Source organism: Genypterus blacodes, unplaced genomic scaffold (assembly GCF_046128005.1).
Source record: "Genypterus blacodes isolate CSIRO-AG114 ecotype Tasmania unplaced genomic scaffold, CSIRO-AGI_Gbla_v1 ptg000029l_1, whole genome shotgun sequence".
NCBI lineage: Eukaryota > Metazoa > Chordata > Actinopteri > Ophidiiformes > Ophidiidae > Genypterus > Genypterus blacodes.
Genome location: NW_027466842.1, coordinates 2,045,001 through 2,053,234, shown reverse-complemented (window position 1 = coordinate 2,053,234; position 8,234 = coordinate 2,045,001).

The following is an 8,234-nucleotide window of genomic DNA, read 5'->3' as shown; positions in this document are numbered from 1 at the left end:
GTGTTGGCTTTCTCCCTATATATGAATAGTTCTCTCTTTAATTCTTTTTCGTATGACAAACATTTCCCATATATGATGGCAGAAGAACCCAAAACACGAACGCATGTCATGTCAAATACTGACATTCTCTTAGCTGCTGTGTCCAATTTGCTTCTGTACATTAAAGTTTCATCATCTTGCTGTTAAACTCCAGCATGGAGTCACGGCAAAACACTTAAAATCAAATCCAGCCAAAACTCAAAATGCGTCATAAAGCACCGTATCCATCTATGAGTGGGCTGTATTCATCACAGCATACCGTGTGTGGTGGTATCCATGTTGTTAGCTCGCAGTAAGGAGAGGAGCAGGGCAAAGTTATACACACTTTCTGTAATTACACCAGTAGTAGAGTCCCCAGCATCCTGTCGGAAAATAATTGGTTGAGTTTTTCAGTTGTAAACTGGTCTGCCCAGCTGATGATTCACAGACTTGTGATTACCTACAAATGTTCCTGACCTTTAATTTCTATTTCAAGAATTCTTTTGTATTTCCAGATGGAAGCTCTAACGATACTAATTAGCTTTTAATACAAACAATGTGCTGGGACATAAACGCAGATTTGAAATTATTGTTCCTGTTTTATTTGTGGGTTACACGCTGTAATAATATGTTTGACCCATGACCTTTGACCACTGTTTGCCTTCCTGCCCTTTTGTAATTGCCAGCTAATCTCTGCAATTAAATCCTAATCTTGTGTTTGTCGTGGCAACGCTTGAATACAACGGCAGAGAATTTGTTTTTATGACAGCTTTCTGACTCCACTCCTTGCGGGTTATACGTATATGTAACATTTTATTCTTGGTTATTTGATGCACTCGTTGCACGTGTAATGGTTTGATGGTTTAACACTGGCTTAAGGAGAAGTTTGGGTTTGAGCTTAGTTTTAAAAATGGGATTGGCTGGAACCTACTTGTGGCTTTAAATGACAGCATTATATTTAATTTGTCGCATGTATGAAAAGTCTTTTACGAGTAAGTGTACACAGGAGTTGGAATCGTACATACTATTTAACACCAATGTTAATTTTGTTCACTAGCAATGTCTGTTAACACTAACGAGGGACAGATTAATCGTTTTTTCAAATGGTTATGTGGTGGAAGAAGTGCCAGTTTAATTTCTCGTGTCCACACCCTTGGATGCTCTCTTTTCTATTTCTCTTCCTCTGTGGAAAAGGGAGGCGCATGCCAGCCCGTTACTGGAATAGCCAGCCGACCATGTGGAAAGTCTGCTTCAGTGTGGCTTTCTGTCAAAAGTCATGGGCGTTGCATACACGTTCTGTAGTGTGTGTGTGGGTGTTGGTCCATTATTTGACTCACTTCAGGGTCTGAATCCAGTAGGTATTATCTCAGATGGGACGCCATTTAAGAAAGACCTTTCCCACTGCACCTGTTTAAATATCAGCGAGGAAATATCACACCAACTGAATCAGTCTTACACGTGTTTTTGTGTTAAATGAGATCGTTCAGAGTCGATCGTAGGCTGTTAGTTGAGTACTGTACACTCAATTAGAGGTGCTAACACTTTCCTTTTGCAGCTATGCTGAGTCCAAACTGCTGCCAAAAAATGTGAATTTGTTTTGCCAATTTGCCAATTTAAGTCAAATATTGATTTAAATTATTCAAATATTGTTAATAATGGATAAGGTCAGGATAGTTTATCATATATAGGGTACATTTTGTTTCTATGTATCAGATATATATTAAATGTGTGTTTGACATGTTGTCAGAGAGGAAAATCAGTTTTGCTTGTGCGTCAGTTGGCTTGTCTTCAACCTGGTTCTCATTTGAATAGTGAGCAACTGGCTTGTGATTTCACGAGACTGTCTCTTTTTTTCAGTCAGGTTATCACCGTTCAGTGAAAATCCGTCATTCAAGGTCGACGTGACTCTCATCACGGCTGCATTCATGCCAATGACGAACAATGTCGACAGTTTGCTTTCAAATGCAAAAAACCCGCATCCATTCATAGTTTCGGAGAGCGATCATACATTCAAATCTTCTATGTGGGCTCACAGCGAGCAGCAAGGGCAGAGCTGCGGCTCAACCCAAAGACTGCGTCACTTTAAACACATTACAGCTGATGAATTCAGTTCATCTCAACCTTTTTTTCCCCCCTCGCTTATATGTGTTTGACAGGCGCCGTGTAATCAATTGAGCTTTTATGCTGCTCTCTTTTTCTCACATCTTTCACTCTTACATTGCGCACTACTAATAGCAGACTGTGCAGCTAGAAAGGACTTAATTCCAGTGTGTATCCAAGCACTTCGTGGAAAGTGCTGCTGCAAATGAGGACTGATCGTCTCTATGCCCATTATTATTCCGCCACAGTCGCGCTGTTACAACTTGACATTCTGGTGTCACAGATGCACTTGAAATAATGGGTATTGTACTGTGTGTTTGTTTGTTTGTTCCCCATCTATTCATATGTGAAGTACCTGTGTGAAGTACCTGTTATTCCCTCCTGTAAAGACGCGGCTTTTGAAGAGGTAATGGCGATAAAATAAGTGATCTTTAGGATTCAGTCGCATAAACTCCTTTCATGCCACAGTTGTTCAGGTCTTTACGTCATATATAATGATCATACCAACGTCTATCTGTTCCTGCTATGATAAATAACAAAGAGCACATAATGGATCTAGAAAAAACTAATTATAAAGATTGCATATACAAACACACGGGATAGCTCTGTATATTGGAGAGGGCGCGCTGTTCTTTGGATATGGTGTCTTTACTTCTCGCTATCTCGCTCAACTGCTTTTGACTTGTTTGGCCTCCCGTTGTGGGGACGAAGTAGAGTGCACATGCTGCCTTCTCAATAATTCATGCTTTCTTTGCAGTCTTGAAACGCGGAGTTAATAGTATGTAGGAGCTGAGTCGTTCTTTCTGTAAAGGGAAGTACTTTTTGATTTACTCCCGCAGTACGACGTTGTGTGATCCGTGTCTTTGCAAGCGTAACATGTAGGTAAACGAATCAGAATATGGCACACTTTTAACGTGTGAAGATCATCCGAGTGTGTATTCCTGCATAGCGTGAACCACATGCTTGTACATGTGTGTTTGTATTGTAAGCGCATGCTGTGTGCGTGCGTGCGCGTGCGTGCGTGCGTGCGTGCATGCATGTGTGTGTGTGAGAGACTGAGCATGAACCGGTTGAGTGACTGATGGGTGTGTGTAGGGGTGTGACTCGGGTGACTCAGTCGTCAGCTATGTTCTTCTTCAAGGTGAATGAGTCATGAGCTTCCTCTGTGGGGAGATCGCTCTTTTCCAACGGATATTTGCCTCTCCAACAAAAATCTCCTTCACCGTCAGTGTGTAACCGAATCCAACATGTCCACTAAAACACACACGACGCCTATTTGAACCCTAAACGTGTGAAGTAAGGTGAAATAGAATGTGTTGACTCATGTCCAATCAGATGAAATGAATCACTGGTGTGGCTGGATCTTTTGTTTTTGAGCAATAATATAAAACCGTTTATATTTAATATTTCTCTTTGAGTGCAAAACACTCTAATCACGTCTTCCAAGATTGAAAATGGGGGAAGTGAGAGGCGACGTTATGAGCTGCAGCTGCTGATCTTAATCAGGTTGAAACGTTTGCATGAGCAGAAATCAACAACGAGGCGCTCCGAGAAAAACTTTATCATCTTTACATTATCGCCACGGACGCTTGAAAGCCTTTACTTTTCCTTTTTAAAAGAAATGAGCGTCGCCTTGAGACGAGACAGGAAGGAAAAGGAGAAGTAAAATGGAAAGTACACTTTACCCTTGAAAAGTTTCATTAAAAAGAAGGAATTAATACTTTTAGAGGTTTTGGCGGCGCATTCCTGACTCATATTGGTTTTAAATTAACTGGCTTCCTTCCTCCTCTTTTCTCCATTTCGTCTCCTTCTCTCTTTCCCTCCGTCTCACCCTCACCTCCTTTCCTCCCCTTTGCATCTCTTCTTTTCCTTTTCACCTCTTTTGATTTCTCCTTCGTTCAATGATCGCCCCATCTTCTCTGCCGCCACACCCGAAACCTACTTGCATGGAAACCGGGCAAAACACACATAGTATATAACCTGACTTGCCAGACGTCTGCAGCCATATGGAATGAAGCCGTAGTAGCGTGAATGCTCTCGGCTATGTGACGAGAGAAGAGTTTTCATCTGCTCTAGATAAGATCTGCCTCTGAGGGAGACATGATTATTGAAATTGAACATCCAGTATTGGCTTGAATCTCATTTCTCCAAAGTTATGGCAACGGGCAATATGACTAATTACATTTTAAAACAATCCTAACCATCCAGTCACCCTATTCACAATGAGCCTCCATCTAGAGCAGGATGTATGTTTCAACATGCCGAGCGGCGGCTAAATGAGCCACTTGTTGAGAGTCCCACAATGCTGCTGTGAGTAACACAGGAAGAGAGCAAACAAAGAGCAGAGCGTGGAGCAGACCAGGTTCTCCGGGGGGTCACGCGGGAGGTTAGCGTGATCGATGGGCCGATGGCTTTTCTTTGTCTCTAATGGGGCGACGGAAGGAGGAGACGCAGCGGGAGGAACTGGGAGATGCGGCAGGGAGGGAGAGAAGGGGAGCGAAGTAGAGGGTTTGATGTGGCAGTAGAGGAAAGGAGGTGTCAATTAGAACGGAAATATGCTTATTAATCAAATCCACATAAAACATCACAGTGACTCATTCATGTTATTAGGCCGTGAAGCTCATTTCCATCTCCCGCTGCGCCAAGTTTGCATTCTGAACGGTTGAATTTATTCATGTTGAGATGAGGCTACACACACTTTCTGCAGCAAATCACACACAATACATTTACACAAAGGGAAAATGTAGATAAACACAGATTAAGGCAAACATGGTGTAAACACCATTAGCAGGCTGAGTCGACCCTTATGAAAGCAAGAATGTAAATCATGATGCATTGTTATTATTAATGATTATTGATTGGCAGTTAAATCATGTCTATTAAGCAACATTGTTCTAGTTTAATCACTGTTCAATACTTTACATAATTCTTTTTAAAATAGTGTAAATATCTACGTAATTATGACAGCAGTATAGTTATAAATTGTGCATATAATTATATTCTCTATTTTGAAGTTTCTAATAGAGACACAAACAGGCGTGATGCTTTTTTTCTTACTTTTGGGATTAATTGTGTTGAAACATAGTTTAACTTTGGTGTTTTTGTGTTTGTGATGTCGCCATGGTAATCAGGCCGCTCTCCTGCGGTTTATAATCCTGCGCCTCAGAAGAAGAGAGGAAACGCACAATGTTTAACAAAAAAGGGAAAGGAAGAAGAAGAGAGAGAAGGGAGATAATGAGAGGGAGAGATGAGTAAAAGGAGATGAAGAAAGGAGGAAGATCCTGTTCGTCCTGCACGTTTAAGCCTCATAACTGAGCCCCGTGTCACTTGGTGTTCTTGCAATTTTCAGGTAATTAATGTCAAACTTTTATTATAGCACCTGAGATCACGTCGTTCTTACTGGTTTTCAAGTTGCCTACAGCTTTGGCGCCTGAACAAATGAGAACAGCCGCCATTGAGAGCAGATGGTGACAGCGCCCATGGGCCCAGGGGAGGGGGTGGGGGGGCGTCGGGTAAACGCAGGTATTTCTACACGTTTTCGCCCCAAACACGAACATTATAATCCAGAGTTCAAGACTGAAATAACGATTTATATTCATAACGAGAGCAAGAATGTGATTTTCTTAGCTCCCTGTTCTCCATTTGACAGGGAGCTAAACTGTTGCAAAAGCCGTGAAAACTCTTTCACTCTCATTAGGAGTTCTGAACGCAGCGTGAATGTTCAACTTGTTTCTAATTATTCTTGAAAATATGACATTTTCTGCAGCTCGGAGCGATGAAGTTACGCCGTCTCTCTGCCGCTTCCTTTATATTTTTATTGTGCTTCGGCCCTTCACAACAATAAAGAGCGAGTGTTTATAAGTTCACTGGCTGTAAACACTCTCACACGCACTTGGTTGACGAGCTCTGTAGAAATCTCCCCGGCGTCAACGCTCGTTTGTTTGTCATATTTTCATCCTTTCGCTCTTCTTCTTCTTCATTTCTGATTCAACTTTGCGACTCTTGCATGATTTGTTTTGGGTCTGGAAAGTATTTTGTACTTGACGGCGCCTCACCAAAAGTTCTGTTGATTCACGATTTGATGACAAACCTTCTTTACTGCCTGAATATCTGAGGGCTGAAAATATGCTGCAATGAATTCAGTCTAATGAGAGGGGTCATTGCTTTTAGAGGGAAAAGTCATTCCAGGGCATTTCGCTTTTGGAATGAGAACTGAGTAACAGAATGTGAACAGCAGAACAAAAACAGAACAGACTACACACACACACACTCTCACACGCACACTCTCACACTCTCACACACACTACTACTACTTTCCATTCATGTAAGTGTGTGTCTTATTTCGCAGGCAGGCTTACGCTGTGTGTCTGCTTCTCTTCTCTTCAGGTTAGAACATGGCAGAGGCTGTTTAACTGCTCTGACATGCTGTAATGACCTCATTAACTCCATTTATACCTGCGTGTATGTGTGTGTGTGCATGTGTGTGTGTGCCTGCGTGCTTAAAACATCTGATACTGCTTAAAACTTGCCCCGCAGTTAATGATGAAGAAAAAAAACCCTCCTGGTCTCCTGAATTCCAGGATAAACATATTTTATTGCATGATTTAATATATTCTGTAAATGTACAAAGAAATCATTTGGGTTAGTAGACGCGCTCAGAAGCAACACAAACATGTGTTTGATGTTCGTACAAGTTTATTCCAGTAATCACCCTAAATTGTTGTAAATATCATGGCGTGTTATTTTTTGTGGCGCTTGTAAAAGTGTTGAAAAATCCATTTCAGGTGCTCAGACGACCTCGTAAAAGATTACGCTCGGCTACGACGAGGAACAATAGCAACAGATGGATTCAAATGAATACATCAAAAGTAATAATGAATCATTTATCTCTGGATGTAACATTTCCCCTGGGCCATTAGTCATAAAAAATGATGTGATGTGAAAGTGTGTGACAGCATGGAGCGTGACAACGTTTTACTCCTGATTCTCATTCATGTCTGACATTCACGATTGAAATTATAATTTATCAAATTTTAATGAACTTAAATGAAATGAAATGAATCAATGGGCTATTTAAATACACTAAAAAAAAACTACTTGTCATGGTTAATGATGTAATGTCTTAAATCTAAATCTAAGAATAATATATTTTAATACACTAGATAATAAATAATACTGAACATTACGGTTTTATTTAATATTCTGTGTAAATGAATGTGTAATACTAAGATTAATAACATGTAGTGTGCTCATGTTATATTTACATATAATGTCCTAAAATGCCATTTTAAATTACACACGCTCTAATGAAAGGTAGGTTTCTCACACTCACACTCACACACACACACACAAACACACACACACACACACACACACACACACACACACACACACACACACACACACACACACACACACACACATGCCCTTCTTACTCATTCCAACATATTTTAGATTAGTTGTAACATGTTTTGGATTTTCCAATAATCACACACCTGGGTCGGCATCTATAATCATCTATGATGATCTGCATTAATGCAGTGACCGCACCTCATCAATTCACTTAATGAGATGATAACTGTAATTTATGAAATGCTTTTCAGAATAAAAGCCTGTGACAATCACTTTCAACTTTTAAAAGTAAACATTTGTATATTAGAAATATAATACATTTGATAAAGGAAAAGTAATGAAAAAAAAAGTATTTTAATATAATAACAGCACATGATAAGATCTCAATTAAAGGTTTTTACACTGTGTCTGATAGTTATAACCATAACTCACACACTCTGTCACACATTTGTGATTTATACAACATAAGAATCTATTCTTCATGCCAACATTATAGAAAGTGACAACTGATTGTCTGACGGTACAAAACGTTCTGTGTGTGTGTGTGTGTGTGTGTGTGTGTGTGTGTGTGTGTGTGTGTGTGTGTGGGAGGTGTGTGTGTGTGTGTGTGTGTGTGCGCGTGCGTGTGTATGCGTGTGATGTAATAAATGATTCATCAAAGTTTTGGCAACTAACCAAGAAACAATTATCAAGAACAAGGTCGTGATTGATGGAACATTTAAGACATGTACACAGTTCAAGTAATTATTGAGCACAAAGAAAAG